The sequence below is a fragment of the Leopardus geoffroyi genome, chromosome C1 (assembly GCF_018350155.1).
Source record: "Leopardus geoffroyi isolate Oge1 chromosome C1, O.geoffroyi_Oge1_pat1.0, whole genome shotgun sequence".
Classification (NCBI taxonomy): Eukaryota; Metazoa; Chordata; class Mammalia; order Carnivora; family Felidae; genus Leopardus; species Leopardus geoffroyi.
In genome coordinates this window covers 3874561-3894261 of record NC_059328.1, presented here as the reverse complement: position 1 = coordinate 3894261, position 19701 = coordinate 3874561, and the positions used below count along the sequence as shown (strand labels likewise).

General features: G+C 58.7%; 1 protein-coding gene across 7 annotated transcripts in view; it reads right to left on the bottom strand.

Annotated features, from left to right (window-relative positions):
• Nucleotides 1-19701, bottom strand: part of KCNAB2 (potassium voltage-gated channel subfamily A regulatory beta subunit 2) — an 85370-nt gene that overhangs the window by 52569 nt on the left and 13100 nt on the right. The window contains exon 1 of one of the 7 annotated variants that reach the window (XM_045475441.1): nucleotides 9722-9813. The exons of 4 other annotated variants lie outside the window; for them this stretch is intronic. The gene's annotated coding sequence lies outside the window, so the exon portion shown is untranslated. Of the gene's footprint in view, nucleotides 1-7429; nucleotides 7552-8604; nucleotides 8701-9721; nucleotides 9814-19701 lie in introns of those variants that run through there. 2 more of the 7 variants (XM_045475442.1, XM_045475443.1) reach the window with 2 other exon arrangements.

The window sequence follows — 19701 nt, the reverse complement described above, 5'->3', positions numbered from 1 at the left end:
TGTCACTTCCATCATCAGGTGATACAGGTCGTGCCTTCTGTCTTGCCCGCAGACTCTCTCCCTCGCTGGCTGTGACGACGCGGGCTGCCGTGCTGGAGAGGCCCGTGAGGCCGGGAACTGAGGCCCTCAGTCCCACCACCCACAGAGAAGTGAATCCTTCGAACTGCGTGAGCTTGGAAGAGTATCCTTCCCCAGTCGAGCCTTCAAATGAGACCCCGGCCCTGGCCAAACACCTTGGCTGCAGGCTTGTGAGGCCCTGAAGCAGAGGACCCTGGTAAGCTGTGCTCTGCCGGACTCCTGACTCACAGAAACTGAGTTTTCAGGCCCTACGCTTCCAGCAGTATTTTTATGTAGCAACACATAATGAATGCAACAGACGTGTCTGTCCATTCGCTTTTCCCCCTGCTACCCGCAGGCTGAGCCACCAACATGTCACCTGGACCTCCTGACTGCTCTCCCTCCTTCCATTTCTACTTTAAAAGGAGATTAGGTCATGCACCCCTTTCTTCTCTTCTCCGACAGGCCAAGGGCACACCTACCACAGGGACTTTGCACTTACAGCTCCTTTTGCCTGAAATACCCTTATGACCGACCTTCTCATCGTTGGGTCTCCTCTGGGAGCCCGCCCCTGACTATCATGCTCAGGGGTTCTCTCCCAGCACCCTGCCTGCTGTCCTGTGTAATCAGCAGCAGGGACCTTCTTGATGGTCTGTCCCTGAGTTATGAGGTCTTAACTCTCTCTGGAGTGCGAGCCCCACCAGCACAGAAAGTTTGCTGGTTTTGTTCACTGTTACATCCTCTGTGCCTCAAACAGGGCTTGGTACTCAGCAGGGATGTAATACAGGGTTTCCAAAAGAGTGATGGTCCTCTGATCCAAAATCACCACGCCGATGGGCTTTAAAAGGATGGTCTGGGCTCAAAACGCAGCCCTGCCTGCTCCCAGTGGGGCCTCTCAGTGAATGCCCATCACTCTTCCTTCTGCCGGGACGTGACCCTCCTGCCAGCAGGAAGCAGGCTTTCTCTGGACACGTTCCAACCCCGGCAGAGGGCTCGTACGTAGTGCAGGTTAGGTTTCACTCATCACTTAGCTCTCCTCTGAGTGAGGGGCATGCGCATGTGTGTGAACATGCTGGAAAAACGGGGAGAGAAAATGCAAATCAGAGGTTATCTCACTACAGAGATAGCCTCACGGAAATGACAGAAATGATGCAGACAGCGAAGGTCCCCAAAGTTTTCCTCTTTTTTTAATTTTATTTTAACGTTTATTTATTTTTGAGACAGAGAGAGACAGAGCATGAACAGGGGAGGGGCAGAGAGAGAGGGAGACACAGAATCGGAAACGGGCTCCAGGCTCTGAGCTGTCAGCACAGAGCCCGATGCGGGGCTCGAACTCCCGGACCGCGAGATCGTGACCTGGCTGAAGTCGGACGCTTAACCGACTGCGCCACCCAGGCGCCCCTAACGTTTATTTATTTTTGAGACAGAGAGAGACAGGGCATGAACAGGGGAGGGGCAGAGAGAGAGGGAGACACAGAAGCTGAAACAGGCTCCAGGCTCTGAGCTGCCAGCACAGAGCCCAACGCGGGGCTCAAACTCACGGACCGCGAGATCGCGACCTGAGCCGAAGTCGGACGCTTAACCGACCGAGCCACCCAGGCGCCCCTTTTCCTTTCTTTTAAGTAGGCTCCGCGCCCAGAGCTGAGCCCAATGCGGGGCCCAAACTCACGAACCATGAGATCAAGACCTGAGCCGAGATCAAGAGTTGGATGCTTAACTGGCTGAGCCATGAAGGTGCCCCCCGCCCCCTGCAAAGTTTCATTCTTGAGAAATCTCATTCAGAAAGAAATGACAAAATGGAAAAAAGAAATGCACTTAAATCCTTAAAGGAAATGCAGTAGATCCTTGGCTGATGCCGAATCCAGTCTTCGGGCTTATCAGCTGATTCCTCAGGACCAGTGATGCCGTGACCCAGGCTCACCTCTCCCCAGGCCCCAGGCCCCTTGTCCGCTTGGCCCTGTCCATCCACACCTGGTGGATGGCTCCGGGCAGACCCTGAGGGCCTCCTGGTGACCTATTCTTTTACTCTGGGGTCCATCAGGGTCACTGTCACCAGACGGACCAGCCTGGCTGCCCCCACCCAAATCTATGCAAGAAAGAGGCACGGTGCCTCTCCCGCAGAAAGAGGTCAGTTACACAGCTCCAGGGGAATTGAGTCCTGCAGCTTTGGGGGTGGGAGGCCTCAGAGGCAGGCTCCCCTCTGTGCCCATCAGGTGCTCCTGGGGTTTGCTCTGCCAGGTGGCTCAGGGCACGAAAGCCAACCTTCTCATGAAAGTCGTTAACCTTAAGTCATTTACTGGTGCACAGAATGTCTGTCGAGGCCCTACTGTGCGCAGGTGCTGGTGGCTGCCTATACAACACGGAGCCCTGTCCGTGGACAGGAAACCACAGCCACAGAACTGGGGGTCCCCAGAGTGCCAGGCATTGAGTCCAAACACGGTGGTCCAGAGGTCACCGGGGAGGAGGGATGGCCACAGGGGTGGGGGACGCAGCATGTCCTCACAGGGTCTTGTGGAAGGGGATGGGGCCAGGCAGCCCATAGCAGGCGGGACGCCTGTGCCCTTCACTGGGGGATGTGACCCAGCCCACACCCCACTCTCTCCTGTCTGCCTTTCCCTGGGTCCAGTTGCTAAGCGGTGGTGTCTCAACCCCCAGCCTGGGCACTCAGGGGTACTTAACTCCCAGGATTCCAGAATCACAAGCTCCGTCTGAATTGGAGATGGTTGTGGGGACCAAGAGTCTCAGATTCCACAGATATGGGGTGCGCCCAGGAATCTGCATTTCTAACTAGTCCCCCGGGTGATGCCTCTCCCCTGAAGTCCCCAACACGTCCTCTGCCACGTGACTTAGAACCTTCTGTTTCCCCTCCTATTGCCACCTGGACGCCTGGCCACGGCCACGGCCACGGCCACGGCGCCCGCTTGAGCACACACCCCATTCCCGCCCCCACTCAAGAGCATCTCGACTCTCAACGCGGATTCTTTGTCCTCTATGGAGCACTGCCCTCCTCACGCGGTTGCTCATTACTTCTCTCATCTTAAACAACAAAAAGCACAGCTTCTTGGATCCCTTCCTTCTCCACCAACTGTCCTGCTTCCCTCCTTCCATTCACGGGAAGACTCCTCAAAAGAGCTGTCCTTTCTGGTCCGCAATTCTCCCTTCTGCCTCTGCCGCTCTGAGGAAGCTACTCTTGCCAAGGTCACGTTCCTGTTGCTAAGTCTGATGGTGCCCACGGCTTGGGGGTGATGGCGGGGCTGCCCCCACCCTCCGGCTCCTGGGACGCACGCTTTCTTCCTGTTTCCCCGTTGCTGCTTCTCAGTCTCCTTGGCTGCCCCGTTCACCTCTGCGACCGTGAATCTCTTTTCTTTTGCATCACAAGAAGCGCCTCGTATTTCCACCTCTCTCCTGGCTCTGAATCGTGTGCTTACACCGGAACCCGTGCGACTGTACCTCCAGGTCCCAGCTTCCCCCCGGACCCCAGACTCATCTATTCAACTGCCCTTTGGGCATCTCTATAGGGTGTGGAGCAAGCGTCTCAGATTCACTTGTCCCACGTGGAGCCCCTGGCCGCCGCTACCCCGGCTCCCCCATTATACAGGCATCTTCAGAAACATCCAGAATCCCATGCTTGCCCCAGTGGCCCCTACCACCTCCTCTCCGGTCCAGGCCACCACCTTCCCTCTTACAGTCCTCACCACAGCCTCCTGATGGGTCTCAGCTTCCACCATTACGCCTCATGGTCTACTTTACAGGAGCCAGAGCGATCCTACTAGAACATCAATCAGATGCCATTACTTTGCTCAAAACCTTCCAGTGGCTGCCCGTTCTGTCGAGAGGGAAGGCCTGCAGTTCACCAGTGGCCTCGGTGTCTCATGAACCCACAGACACTCAAACCTTCAGGCTTCCTTCTGCCGGAAGCTCTCTGACCCCCCGTGAACCACCCAAGGCCCCCTCTCCAACCTCTGCCTCTTTGTACAAAGGTCACTTTTTTGCTGAGTCTTTGGACGCCTTGTCTTAAATTGCAAACCCCATCTCCCCGTGTTCCTCTAATCCTCTCCTGGTCATTTTTCTCCTTAGCACTGTCACCTTCCAACATACCTTCTACTTCACCTAGTGTCCCAGTTGTGGGCTGTGTCTCCCTCCCCTTAAGACACCGGCTCCATGAATCTGTCTGCTGTGTTCACACCTGTGCCCGGGAAACACTCAAATAACACTCAAATATTCAAATTGTTGAATGAATGAATGAATGAATGAATGAATGAGTCTGACTCAGCCTGCTGAAGGCTCATCCAGGGAAAGCAGAGGGGAAGGGGCCAGGCATCTGCATTAAGGGCAAACGGACTGCCCGCGGTGCTGGGTGGGCCTGGGGACCCTGGCCGCATGAGGGACAAGGGCAGTCTTCTCTGGAGTGTGCAATGCTCTGTCGGTCCCAGGTGTGGTACGCAGGGCAGCTACAGGGACAGGGACAATATGGGCTGCACTCAGGGAGGTGCCCCTGAGTAGGCCGCCTGTCACACTCCTCTCCACCTCGCCTGGACTCCGAAGGTCAGGCTCCCCTTGGAGCCAGCAGCCAGCTCCCCGACCTGCAGCCAGGCACTGGCCACGCCCTCATGCCCACTTCACGAGAACAACAGGCCTCATTCCTCCTGGGGGGCTGGTGCCTTTGCCACCTCCTGGGGAGGGAGGGGGACCGGTGAGATTTCCCCTGCCCCCTGCCTTGCATTCGGCTGGCCTGCCCAGAGCCCTCCTCCTCGTTTGCAGCTGCCACAGTCCAGGTAGGAGAGACCACGTCTGTCCCGCGGCCATCCCGAGGGGCCAGCGTCCTAGCAGGAGGCTGCCGATCCCAGGGATCACGGAGGAAGGGAGGCTGGGAGAAAGGCTTCAGAAGCCATTTGAGAGCCTACCTGGCCCAGGGTGCAGCCTGGAGGTTCGCAGTCTGGGCCCCTCCGTCCCCTGCACTTCATCCACTTGTTCTGGATGTGACCTTGAGCAAGCCGCCTGACTCATTCTCGGAGAAACTGAGGCATGAAACACTCACAAAGCCCTGCCTGTAGTTTCTCACGGAAGCAGAGGGAAGGAGTGAAAACGCTTTGAGCTCAGGAGGGAAGAAAATGGGTAAGTCCCAGCTCTCAGACAGTATGGGAGGGGGGCTGACAACGACGGCAGGCCCCCCCAAAGCCCAGGGCTCCATCTATGGGCACTGCCTTTCTTCTCAGCTTACTATTCTGCAAACTTTCAAACATCATTGAGGTTGTAAAGAATCAGCACAGCAAGGAACGCCCATATGCCCTCCGTTCTATTCCCTGATTGTCTGTATTTTGTCTGGTTTGTACACCTGCTCTCTGTCCTCTCTCTGCTCCTCCTCTCCCTCCCTCGCTCTCTCACTCGCACGCAGGGCTCGCGCACAGTCACATGCGCACGCACACACGGCCGCACATACTTTGGCCAATGGTGAGCAGTGAGGCCGTGTCAGCTCCAGCCTCAGCCGCGGCAGACTTGCCTCCACCATCGCCACGGATGAACGCACCCCCTGGTCCCCCAGGACTGTCGCACGGAAGGTGAATGGAGCTGTGATTTCAGCCCTCCTGGGAGTATGTTCTACTGGCTTCAGCCTTCAGGCCCATCCTCGTTACATGAAGTTACGACTCATGAGTCACGGGAGGGACCTCCAGTTGGCGGAAAAAGCCTCCGCTCGTCTCACCGCCGTAGATTCTGGAGCGCAAGAAAACCGGGCAGTGGGAAACGTCATTTAGCACAAGCTCCTGAGCCCTGGGTCACAGTTCCTGACTCGAAGCCTCACCAGAGCCACCACACACGCTTCTATCCTCCTCCAGGGCTGGTCTGATGACACAATCCCGCCTTGTGGGTGACCCGAGGAGACCATTCCAGGTGTCAGGGAGGGAGGCAAGGTCCGGTTGGGCTCAGATCTGCTGTCTGACCTGGGGCAGATCTTTCAACCTTCCTAAGTGTCAGTTTCTCCATCTGTGAAATGGGATAATGGGAGTTGAGGAGGATCTGACGTGCTAACGGGTGGGGGGTGCGCTGGGAGGGCCGCGGGCTGGGATCCACCTGTGCCTGGCCCTGCTGGACAGAAGGTGCCGGTCCAGGACCGGGGAGCCCCTGATCATACTTCCTTCCTCAAGGAGGTGTGCACCACGGGCCACAGATGTGCCCCCGCCTACTCCCAGGCGGTGGTCTCTTCTTCTTAGGGTCCTCAGATTTGCTACCACATCTGCTTTCCCCTCGCCGCCTCTCTGCTTTGCCCGTGGGGGCTGCTCGTCTTTTCCCCAGAAAAGGACGAACCCCTTGTGGATGTGGCCAGCCACATGCAGAGATGATTCAGCGTCATAGTGGGACCTGTGTTTCTTGGGCCGTCTGCGGCTGCATCCCAATTCCTGATCATCCTGGAAGCTCAAAGCTTCCAGAAGGCTTGTCCCCACCTAGTGGAGGATTTAAGAATTACAACACTGGGGGCCCCTGGGTGGCTCAGTGGATTAAACATCCAACCTCGGCTCAGGTCATGATCTCGCGGTTTGTGGGTTCGAACCCCACGTCGGGCTCTGTGCCGACAGCTCGGAGCCTGGAGCCTGCTTCGGATTCTGTGTCTGCCTCTCTCTCTGCCCCTCCCCTGCTCGCACTCTGTCTCTGTCTCTGTCTCTCTCTCAAAAATAAACTTAAAAACAAAAAGAATTCTAACACTGCATGAGTTCACCTATTGCCACGTGACCCGGGTTAGGGCTGGAAACAACAAAGAATTCTCACGTGGCTTTGGAAAGTCAGGGATTGGGGGTTGTCCCAGCCGGGTAGCTCTGGCCCAGGGTCTCTCCTGAGGTTGCAGTGAGGGTGTCCGCTGGGCTGGGGCTGGAGATGCTAGATGTTTCACACACAGGGGTGAGCAGGGGCCCCCTTCCCACCACCTGGGTCTCTCATGCCGAGGCAGCTGGCTTCCTCCAGAGGGAGGGGTGGAGAGAGAGAAGCTTCGATGTCCTTTATGCCAGAGGCTCAGGACTTTTGTTCTCTTGGCTGCAAAGGCCAGCCCTAATAAGGGGGCGGGGGCGAGGACCCGGAGGTCTGGCGCGGGTCATTACCGAGACACCAGCGATGGATGATTCCCCACGTTTACTCCTTCCCCATCTCCTGTGAGACCCCTGGACGTCGGCTCCGCCAGGGCAGGGAGCTCTGTCTCTTTTGTTCCCCGGTGGGTCCGAGTGCCCAGAGCAGCACCAGGCACACGCTGGGCGCTCGTGAACACTGCCCGAGGGGGAGAAGACAGGAGAGGTTCGTGCTGTTGGGGGTGGTGGACGTCGGGGGGCTCTTCCCAGAAGCCTCGGGGCTCGGGGCTGGGACTCAAGCTCCTGTCTGTCGAGCTCACCTTACTTTGCGTGTTGCTACTCCGTCCCTGGAAATCCTTCCTGCCAAAGCCCCGAAGAACCACTGTGACTATGACATGGCGTGAAACCACCGCCTTTTATGGGTCCAAAGCTGCAGCAGCCACGGCAGCCAGTGTGCACCCCACAAAGAGACAGGAAGAGGTGTAACTGCTCAAAACCACCAGATCCGGAAGGCTGCTTGCGTAACACACCCTTCCTCTCTCTCCCCCAAGCGGGGTGCCGCGAGACGCAAGCCCACTCCTCCCCGTGAGCAGGGGTGGCGGGCAAGAGTGAGTCCGTCCGCGGAGGCACTGCCAGTCCGAGCGCACTCGGGGGATCGGCTCTGCCTGTGGGGCATCTTGGGCGTGAGCAGAGAGGCCCAGGGGCTGGAAGGATGGCCCAGGGGCCCGGTGGGGAGGCGGTCCGGGGATCCACAACCCCATTTCCAAGCAGTACCCCCAGGCCATGCTCAGCCTTGGATGGGGGGCAGGGGGCCCCGGCCAGGACCCTCTGCTCTTTGCCACAGAGAAACCTCCGTCTGTCCTCCAAGCTCCTGAGCCAGGAGCGGCATGGCCATCAGCCCACCTGACAGGAAGCACCGTGGATGTCACGTGTTCGGACAGCAGCAGACACAGTGGGACCAAGCTGCAGAGTCCCAGTGAGAATTTCTTAAAAAGACGACAGGCTAGAAATTGTTTTCAAAGCAACACTCGGGTGCCTGTCCCCTGATGACACACAGGCCACCCCAGCATGGGGCTCCGGCTACACTCTTGCAGGGAGAGGCCCCATTCATATCTCATTAGTGCCACGATGCAAAAAAAAACCAACCAACCAAACAAAAAAACCCATCACGGTCCCAAACTTTCAACTTTCCCAGAGCAACACTGAAATGCCTCTGCCCTCATGCAGCCCACCCAGATCCACACCCACCCGTCATGCACCTGCAGGCTGAGCGCCTCCTGACTGAAGCAGGAGCCCTGCTGTGGCCCCCAGGCACACCCAGGGGATGCACAGCGACTGACAGGGGTCCGCCAGGGTCAGGGGCCAAAGACCCCCAGTCTTGGGAACTGCCCCCCGCCCCCCCGAGAGTAAGTGGAAGCTTGGACCACCCCTGGCGCCGAGGAGCACCACCCCCTCCATCCAGGTCGTGCCAACCACAAGCGGGACGGGCCCTCACCTGGAGCCAGGGCACAGGGGGCCTCAGAGCTGCAGCTAGTCAGTCCAAGAAGTAGGACGCGAGCCCCCGCGTGCTCCGTGCTCCAGAACCCTGTAACCACGGCGTCCCCTCTGTCATTCATTCAGCAAAGCTTGGTGGCCCTCCTGCCCCACCTCGGGAAGCTGGCAGGCCCCTCCTGCCGCCTCCTTCTGGCCATCTCCGCCTCACCCTCCTACCGTGACCACACCCTGGCACAGAAGTGGAGAAGAGAAGCCGGTGGGGGAGGGAGGGAACACCGTCCCCAGAGGCCCTTGGCTTTTCTGGGCAGGGAGGAAGCCCCTTGGGCAGCAGGGAACTCCCTGACCACCCCTGCCCTCCTCTCCCGCATGGGGGCCACGGGCTGTCTCCCCAAGACAGAGCCGCCAGGTGGGGAGTGCCTTCAGGGTCCCCCCTATTGTGCCCCCCCCCCACTACCCTGCTGTTGGCCCTGTGCTCAGCTCTGCGGGAGACACGAGGGGTGGGGACCCGCTCATTTCCTTCTAAGGCAGGGACCCTCACTTCTTCTGCCTGTGAAACTACTTTCCTCTCAGAGACGGGAACTCCCCGGAGAGGGGTTCGGGAGAAGCAGACGGGCAGGGATCCCTCCAGGAGCTTGTGGGAGCGCCTGGCAGCTGGCGCTCCCTCTCCCCCAAGGGCAGGACAGAGGTGGCCCCACAGCGCTTCTGATCTCCAGGCAGCTCCTGTCTTGTTGCCCCAGGGATGAAAGCAGACGCCAGGCAGAACTGTGTCCCGTGTCCCAGTCAGACACCTCTGCTGGGTGCCAGCCTGCTCGGCCCCACCCGCCTGCCCTGGCTGTTGTCGCCGGGTTGTGGGGGGCCTGCGGTGTCCCCGTGCAGGCAGGACGCCTGTAGCTGCTCTGCTGTGACAGATGGCCACACGGGCTGTGCCTGGGTCCAGCAGGGACAGCTCTCCCGGCTGCAGCCAGCCCCGTGTGGGCACGGGGCCCCAGGGCAGTGGCCAGCCCGATTAACCCTGGATGTCAGGGGAGCGCTAAGCCCCGCTCAGGGAGCTGGGGTGCCCACCTCCCTCGAGCACAAACCCCATTCGGCAAACAGGATCCCTGAAACACCCCAGGTACCTGTTGCTGAGACGAGATCATTTTCGTGCGTAGGAGGTGGAAGGCACGGGACCACAGGGCCAACCAGGAAGTGGGTGGCAGCTCATGTGGGAGGGTTCCTGGCGAGCCAGGGGCCCCCGAGGCGCTGGGGTGGGGCCTCCGCTCCCGGGCGGACACCCCAACCTTCCTGGCTGGCAGCACAGCCGCCTCTCCGGGGGAGGGGGCAGGGGATGAGAAGGGGAAGGACACTGGGCGTGTCCCCTCCCTCCAGAACAGGAGCGGACCCTGGCAGGCAAGCAGTGGGCCCCTTTCCCGGAGGGGGAGAGGGACACACACGCAGCTCCCGGCTGGTCCTGGCGAGGTCACAGAGTTCCGCTTCTTGGTGACAGCTTTGTACCAGGGCCGGGCTGCACGACTTTCACCTGTTTCCCCTTATCTGGTCACCCCCACAGCCCTCAGAGGGTACTGCTGCCCTCCTCATTCCACAGATGATGACACTGAGGGTCAAAGGTCAGGCCCATGGCTGGGATTCAGACCCAGCACGGCTCTGCCTCACCCATTTCGCATCCCAGTGGTCCCAACACGGTGCCAGGGCACAGCAGGTGCAAGCAAACTATGTGCAGGTGGGGCAGCCCCGGGCGGGGAGGACAGGTGGAGGGGACTGTTTTTCCTCATAGCCTCTCCCTGCTCTACCCTTCCTTCCTGGGGAGGCCCCTCAGCTGGGGGAGAGCGAGGCCAAGGGAGGATCCGGACGGAGCATCCCCTCTGCCCCTGTGCTGTGCCACCGCAGCCCTGGCCGTCCCCTTCCCCATGGTTCCGGGGAGTAGAGCGGGCTCCCCTTCCCCCAGGGGTGGGCACAGGGAGTCAGCCCCTGTGCCTCAGATTAGGGGTGGCGCTACGTGTCCCCAGCAGGGTTAAGACACGGACGGGGTGACGGGGAAAAGAGGTAAAAGAAGTGAACGGTTTGGGGCGCTCAGATCTCCCAAGTGATGGGAGGTGAACAGGAGGCAGAAGAGACGAGAGCAAATGGGACAATGGAAAAGAGAGACCATGAGGCAGTGGGGGAGGGGAGCCCCTCTGGGCCGCACCCCAGGCTCTCCCCCCCGCCCTGTAGCCCCCACGGGCCGCAGCGCTTTATAGATGAGAAAGCCAAGCCTCACTATACGAAATCGTATCCCAGGGCACTCAGTCGTCAGTGGCAGAGCTGGGAGGGGAACCAGGAGGGTGTGACTCTGGACCAGGGCTCTCTCCTCTTGCTGGTCTGAAGCGCCCCCTCGGGCCTGACTCGGGACCCCGCCAGCGCCCGCCAGCCCCGTGACCCTGTGCCCTGAGAAGGCAGGCTTAATTCAGTGCTATCACAGACCTCCAGGAAGCAGGCAAAAGTCGAACATTTCACATGACCATCTGCAGCCCTCACACCCCAGCACCATCCCTGGCCCTTACGTGTCTATTGCGTCCACTGACTCTTTGTAAACAGTTGCCTTAGACCAGGAGGGCTGGCGAGTGCGCAAATGCGGGGCAGCAAAGTTGGAGACACCCCACAGGAGGGGCTCCTCTCTGGCACCGATGAGTCTGAGCCCCACGTTCAGGCTGGATCAGTAAACATGGCGGTAGGGTTGCTGGCCCAGTCGCCACTCCTGAATTATCTCCCAGCTACTGTGGCCTGGGACGCGGTCTATGGCAGAGTCCTGGTGGGTGGGGCTTCCAGGAAAGTTTCGCTTTCCTGATGGAAAGGGAGTCTTCCGGTACATTCTTCCTCATGGAGGAGGCTGCTGACCTCGTTCTACCTCCGTTTTCAGCAGAAGGAGTAACGCTGGGAGTTCGGGGCGGGGCGGGGGGTGTCTCAGAGAGGGTCAGGGTCCAGGAGGTGGTGCCACAAAGGCCCGAGTGGGGCGACGTGCAGCGAGCAGAGTCTACTGCTGTCCCCCACGACTCGGCCAGAGAACAAGATCGTGTCCCAGACGGGTCTTGAGACCACCCCAAACATCTTCCTGCTAGGTGGGGAACCTCACAGCGGTTCTGGATATTTCCACAATTTAAGAAGCAAGTATTGCCTTGATGTAACTCGTGTTCCTCCGGCTGAGATCCGGTGGGGGGTGCGGCGGGGAGGGGGCGTGTTCCCCGGGCGTATGTAGCCAGAGAACTGGTCTCACACGTGCTAGACTCCCCCAGGGTGAGGGACAGAGGCCCAGGTCCAGGGCGCTGGAGACACCGCTTCCCTCTGCAAGATTCCCTCGCAGGCAGGTCTCGAAAATCACCCAGATGAGTCCCCTGGGGACAGATGAGTCCCCCCCAGGACAACCGAAATGATGAAAAAGGTCCTTTTTATGTTGCTTTGAAATCCCTGTCCTTGTAACTACACCCGCTAGGCCCACTTCTGCTCTCCAGAGGCAAATCCTGTCTCTACGTCTCACGGCACTACTATCCATCTCGCAGACATCCTCACACGTCCCGCGCCGCTCCCCTGCCGCGTCTTTCAATGTTTCCCCCCGAGGTTTCCGACTTAAATTTCATTTGGGCCAACGGCACGTGATGTGCATTGCTTCTCTGTCACGCGGAACCCTTACAGAACCGTAAAGGTGGCTGGGAGACTCCGTCATGCTGTGGAGGACACTGGGCCCGGGTCAGGGGCAGAGATTTGACGCTTGAGGGGCTGACTTCAGAGCCTGGGCACATAATTAGCCACCCCTGGGTGTGGCCTCTTTCTGGAACATCAACACTGAGGTCCCATCCTCCAGTCCGCTGTTGGTGGAGATTCTCTGGAAAAGGACAAGGCACCCGGAGCCAGGAACAGTATCTCAGGCCTTGGTCAGCAGTCAGGGAGGGAGGGGGTCTCCTTCCTTGCTCTGGGACAGGGTTTGGCAAGGGCCTGGGGGCCCAATCCAGCCTATCACCTGTGTTTGCGTGGCCTGTGCGCGAAGAGTGGCTTTTAAGTGGTTGGAAGAAAAACAAAAGAAGACTATTCCACGGGAATGAAAATTACATAAACTTCAAGTTTCAGCATCCATAAATAAAGTTTTATTGGCACAGGGCCATGCTCATTTGTTGTGCTGTTCTGCTCTGGCTGCCATAACAAAATGCCACAGACTGGGGGAGCTTCGGCAACAGACATGGGTTTCTCACAGTTCTGGAAGCTGGAAGTCCAAGATCAAGGTGCCAGCAGACTCAGTGTCTGGTGAGGGCCCGAGTCCTCGTTCACAGTCGGGCTGTGTCCTCAAATGGCAGACAGCGAGCCTGCTGGGGTCTCATCATCTTCTTACAAGGGCACCAATCCCATCAGAGGGCCCTGGGCTCACGACCTCATCAAATCCTAATCACCTCCCAAAGGCCCCGCCTCCAAACACTATTGCACTGGGGGTCAGCACATGTGAATTTGGAGCCGGGGGGGGGGTGGGGGGTGGGGTGGCGGGGGTGTGTGTCACATTCAGACCACAGCACTTAGTCACATATTGTTCATGACTGTGTTCATGCTACATGGCAGGGCCGGGGGGTTTCGACAGCGACCGCATTACCTGCACACCAGAAACATTTGCTCTCTAGTCCTTCGTACAAGAGGTTTGCAGAGCCCTGACCCAGGACGACACTGCTCGTCACCACGCCTCATTAGACAGCCTGGCCTCCCTCCTGGAGAAACAAACCCCCCCCCCCACCCGCCTGCTTCACATGAGCCTCCCCGTCCCACACCCCTCTCCGCCCTGTGCCCACACTTGCTTCTGGACCCAGGTCTGGGTCTTTACCTCTCTCTGCGTGGTGCTCAGCGCTGAGCCACAAGCATGCTCTTGGACTCTGTTATTTGTCTCTCGCATTTGGGGGCATGGTGGGGGGTTTGGTGTCTTTCAAGCCAACCCTGGGAGTCGGCTGGGGGTTTTCGTCTCATGAGATCACAACCTCCCCTCTGGGGATTGGACACGCAAATCCACGCTAAGAACCCCTATCCAGAAGGCAGACCCGTTTCGGGGGTGGTGTGACCTCTAGGGTTCTGCTCATCCTCGTCCAAAACCTCACTACGAAGAGGCGAGCAACATCAGGGGGAGCCCTTGTTGACGCGGGGGGGCATGTGTCCCCACGTGGCGAGTTATTGTTGGCACGTGCTCAGTAATGCCACTGCCATCCCGCCTACACTCCCCACCTGTCACGCCATGTGCGAGAGGTCCCCCGGAGCCTTCGCAGCAATGCGAGCCTTCACGGTTGAAAAGCTCCCTGCATTTCTTTCCTGGGGGACGCCTCCCCCAGGAACATGCGGTGCAGATTTCCCAAGCATTCAGGACAGGCCAAGTCAAAACACCTGATTGAATGCAGGACTTGGTTCTGTGGTCTGTTGAGAGGACCCCCTCCCCAGAAGGCCCCAGAATGGGTGGACGCAGGGCCACAGGCCCAGCTTGAGGTTTGAAAGGGCTCCACGATGACTCGTGGAAGCCAGAGGGACAGTCCAGACAACGTTGCAGGGAAAGGGACGCCCCAAGAGCGAGGTCCCTCCCGGCCCTGCCCAGCAGGGTTCTACCAGCTCCTTCTCCGATGCCTGGGGAACAGAGCAGGGAGGGAGGCCAGCAGGTGGGTGTGGGGACCCCGCCTGGCCCTCGGGGGCCAGTGGGACAGCTGTAGCTGTCCATAGGTGGTGGCACATATGCTCTCCCTTCACAGGGGCGTGCCGGGGGGCGGGGGTCTGAGTCTAGCTGTGTGGCTCAAATATCCCTGCCCCAAAGATGTTCCTGACGCAAGAGAAACCTAATTATTGCAGAATCTTCATTTCTTTGTTCGCCCCCAGCAACACGTCTAAAGCTCCGATCAACATCAGCACAGACACAGCCCCAAACTGAACCCTGTCACCAATGGTTGTCTTTAGGTGGACAGGATGCTTGCCTAGGATGCTTAGGCATATGATGAAAAACATCTAGGGTGGGAGACCTCCCAAGATTGGGAGGGTAAGGGCCAGAGCGTCAATATTTTAGGCTTTGTGGGCCAGTTGGTCTCAGCAGCAAGGCTGTGCGAAAGCCAGCAGAGAGTGTGTGACCGGACGGGGGTGGCTGTGTTCTAATAGAACTTTATTTACAGAAGCAGGTGGTGGGCTGGAGTGGGTCCTTGTAGTTTGTAAAACCCTGATCTATGACATAAAAAAATAAAGGCGACGTCCACCACAATGAGATCAAGACAAAAGCGTGGGCCCTCGTGAGGTCCACAGCATCTGCTTCGCAGGGGGCTGGGGCCTGTCCTGTGTGAACATTCTGCCAGGAAGGTCAGAGGTGACCCCACACTGCCTGCTGGCCGCACCCTGGCCCGCTGCTTGGCGGGGGTGCAGGGCTGGAGGGGAGGACGTACAGGGGCCCTGTGCGCCCCGAGTAATTATCCTGCTCTTACTTTGCTAGTAATTCTGATCTATCATCGGATTGCAGGCCTGATTAATCTGTTCCGGAATAAGCATGCAAAGCCGTCCTCCTGGCCGCTCTCTGCGATGCCGCTCGCCGGGGACAGCTGGCCGAGGGACACAGGCTGCTGCCTCCGATGCCGTACTATTTTTGGTTACTCTTTTTGCCTCATTTATTTTTGATGTGAGTTGCTCATACAGGCTGTACGTTCTCTTTCTCGCGCCTGCACTGAAATGAAATAAACATAGTATTTTTAAACCCTGCTTGTGATGCTCCTGATTAGTGCGGAGGAGCGATGCACCTGGAGAGCGTCCTCCGCCGTAAGGCCACCTGCCCTCTCACGCTGGCAGAGCCTCTACCTGATGAAAACAGCAGGCCAGAGATGCCACACCTCACTCTCCTGGACACGGTGACCTGCGCAGTCCCGGAGAAAAGGCTGGGCCTTCAGGGTCCTGCCCTGAAGTTGGACTTTGAATGGATGGGGTACAATGTGTCCTCTTAGTGGCGTGGATAGAGGAAGCGCCACTGGGGCGCCTGGGGGGCTCCCTCGGTTGGGTGTCCCACTCTTGATTTCTGCCCACTGGACATCCAGGTGAGAGGCTGGTGGTGTCCTCTCCTGCTCCTCAGTCCCTGGCCGGAGCGGTTTCTTCTCTTGTACCGCAGGGCCTTTGCAGGTGCTGTCTCTCTGCCTGGCACGCTCTTCCTTTGTGTCCCTGCTCAAACGTCACGTCGCTAGAGGCAGTGTCCTGGAGCGCTCTCTCCAAAGTGACCCGTCTGTCACATGTCAGCGCGTGCCTCTCCTTCGGAGCTCGTGATTGCTCACCTGGCTGTCTCCCAACTTGATGGCGAGCCCCCCGTGGCGGGACCGGGGCTGCCTCGTTCCCCGTGGAGACCCTCCTGCCAGGACGGGCTGAACGCACGAGGCATGTCCTGCTGCTCCGAGCGGGAGGTGCTTTTCTTCTACTTAACACAGACTCCCCACGAGGCCGAACCGAGCAGGGTGGTGAGTGGTGGGGTGAGAGCACATCGTCTTCCGGCTGCTCCTCCGAGGGGCCGCCCGGTGCCACAGTGCAGCCTGCACGGGCCCTGGTCGGCATCTCAGGCTGCAGCCGGACTCGAGTCTCCACCAGGTCTGGACCCCCAGCAGGACGATGCTGGGTTCCTGAAGCGTGCGGAGAGCTGGGCGCCTCAGGGGCACGCGTGCACGGGCGTGAAGACACACGTATACACACGCGCGCACACATCCGCATCACCTCTGCCCCCTGCACCTGTATCACCTCCATCACCTCCCCAACTCTGTCACCCCCACCTGCACCCCAGGCCGCTCCTCTTCCTCCAAGCACTCTTGCTTCCAGTGTTCTACTCGTGGAGCCTTTCCCCTGAACGACCTTCCAGGACGCTTCTTTGGCCCCCCCCCCCCCCGCCAGCTTCAGCTCTGGCCGCCACCATGAGCCCCATGGCTAGCCGTGCCTCCATGTCACCCCTCTGCCCCGAGCAGAGGTTCCTACTCCCAGCTCTGTGGGCTCTGTCCACATGAGCATCCCTTGGAACACTCCCTCTCTTGCCCATTTCCACCACTGGCCTTGGGAGTGCCTGCCTGGACTATGGTCATTCCCCTGTCACCAGAGTCCCGTTCCTGCTGCCCACCCAGGGATCTATCACATCATGCCTTTCCCTAAAGGCCTCAATGGCTGCCCAGGGCCTTCTCTGTCAGGTCCAAGCACCTCAGCTTTGCATGCTGAACCACTCACGGCCAGCCCTGCCTACTTTCCCAGTCTTCTCTCTCCTCTCTGAACCTCCTGCACACCTGACCTTGGGCCCACCTGCCTGCACCTCTTTTCTGGCACACCCGACCTTGGGGCCAACTGCTTGCCTCTTCCCTCATGCCCCTGTGCCCATGGCAGTCCCGTCCTTGTTCTTGCTGTTGCCTCGGGGGACCGCTACGTCTCCCCATCTGCCAGGGCCTTCACCAGCCTCAGGGTCCAACGGTAGGTCCCCAGGCCTAGACGGGTCACCCCGCAGTATTTTCAGGGTTACCCTGGGGGTGGGAAACAGTGGGGAGGCAGCTTGCACTTTCCATTTCTAACTCCTGTACCACCTGTGTCCTCTTAGAGACCTACCTAGAGTCACACAACTCTAAGAGGCAAGGAGCTAGGACGGGTCTGCCTAACTGCAAAGCCAACACTCCGAATGACAACCTTATGCCATTTTGCCCCCAAATCCACAATGATTTCTGGAGAACGCTCCCTATAGTTTTCTCGTCTAAGTCTTCAACACTTGAATGCCAGCCCTGCCCCTGGGCACCCCCTCCCCAAAAACTGCCCTCTGCCCTGGAGCCGAAATCCAACAAGGGGATATATATATATATATATGGGGCTGATGCCCCAAGGCTTCCCCATCTCTCATATTCACCAGAGCAGGGGCAGGAGGGACTCCTCAGCTCGCCCTTGAGAACATGAGTAGCCTGCCTGTGACCTAGGGGATGGGGTGACTGGAACACCCCCGAATCTCCAGAAGGCAAGCAAGGGCTCATCCCACATCCCCTAAGGCAGAGACAGTCAAAGTCTGCATGTCCTGATCACACTTGAGATTAAAAAAAATGTTTCTTAAATGTTTATTTATTCTTGAAAGAGAGAGAGAGAGCAAGCAGGGGAGGGGCAGAGAGAAAGGGAGACACAGAATCTGAAGCAGACTCCAGGCTGCGAGCTGTCAGCACAGAGCCCGACGCGGGGCTCGAACTCACGGACCGTAAGATCATGACCTGAGCCAAAGGTGGACACTCAACCAACTGAGCCACCCAGGTGCCCCTTGAGATAGTTCTTGAATCCAACATCTACCTACTTCTTTTCTAGTTATCTCCAAACTATGACAAGTAATGCTAGATTTCTCTTTTTTGCAGGGGCAGCAAAATTCATTTCAAAATAAGCTTATTTAAAAAAAAAAAAAAGCTTAAGGGAAAAATATAAACGCAGAAACGGGCCTGGAAGTGTGCATGTATAACCCAAATCCTGAGATGGCTGGCCAGTGGCTGAAGCGTGGGAAATCTTGCCAAAGAGAGACAGACAGAGAGCCGAGTGCGAGAGAGTGTCTCTGACATCCCGGCAAAATCTCATCCCAGCAGTCCCAGGAGAGGGCGTGTGGACTCCACAGCAGAAGCCCAGGGCGAATGTGAGTTCCAGGACATCGTGCGGTTCTCGCTTGCCTTTGAAACTAATTTTACATCCGCTTTTGGGAAAGTGTGTCAGGGGTTTCTCATCTTACAGGAAGTTTATCAAGAGAATCTAGGGAGCGACCAGAACACCACCAACCCCCCCCCCCCTCCCCGGCCCCCTGCACTGCCCCGGCGGACGGTGTGTTCCAGGCCAGCCCTGGTGAGAAGCTCGGGGAGGGGGGTGTAGGCACGGGAAGCAGAAAGCAGATCGGAAGGGGTGTGTGCATGTGCGTGCACACACACACTCACACATACATGCACACACATGGGCCCACGCCACCCAGTAGCCAAGTGGCCCGTAGCCTGCTGGTGCTTGGGTACCCAGAGATGCCGGGAAAAGGCCTCGCCTTCCAGAGGCCAGACACTCCACCCCGCGCAGGCCAGACGGGTAGTGCTGACCTTCCCACGTGTAGAAGGCACTGATGTCCCAGGCCACCCCATGGGCAGCCTCCTTCTGCTCTAAAAAGTAGATGCCAACGGGGCAGGTAAAGACCGAGGGCCCAGGGTCCCCACAAGGGTGTGGGGTGGCCAGAAGGACTTGAGAAGCACACGATGCCGCCTAGACCCTCGGGCTCGTCTTCAGGGGAAGTGCACTTTCAGCCACGGCGCATTTCAAACAGACTCAGCGTGTCCCACACTTCTGGAGGGAGGCAGAGGGGGTTGGATCTGCTCCTACCTCCCTGGGGATGAAGCACACTCAGGGGCGCTGTTGCTTTCTTCCTTCTGGGCCCTGGCCAAGGCCAATTTCCTGTCTCTACAGCTCCAGCTGCACCCGCTCCCAGAGGAATGGCAGGGCTGCCCCAGTGCCTCCCTTGGGGGAGCCAGACCATGATCGAGGCCACAGGCATCTCCCCACGAGGCAGCCCGAGGCCTGAGTTCCCAAGGGGCAGCCCCTCCTGGGTGGGAGTTACACGCAGTGTGAGATCATGGGGCTGGGCAAGGAGGGTTCTCACCAATTCTGGTGTCAGGACCAGCTGATCTGGTCCTTCCGAGAGGAGAGGCTCTTAAAGATTATGCACGGGGAACACGGGAGATCTGTCCCTGGTGCTGGCAGTCCTGCAAGGGGTGGGGGCTGGGGAGGTGCAGCTTCCTACACCTGGTCCTACAGGACCAGACTAGGGGGTCATTTCCCTTGCAAAACCCAAGCCCTGCCCTTCACGCCAAGTAGAAAGCCTGCAGGTCTCAATGGCTCCCCTCCAGGATTCCCTCCTCACCGGTGCTAGAGTGGGGATCCGGGGTGAGGCAGCGGCCCCCTTGGCGGTGGCCGGGCAACCCACAGGCTGCACCGAGCTAAGGACACCTCCAGCCCCTCTCAGCCGCGGCTGCAGCCGCAGGGTTGTGAGGACCTGGCTGGCGCGGGTCCACCTCTCAGCAGGGTAATCAATGAATCAAGGGGCTGCTCAAGGTAGGGGAGGGGCCCGGAGGGC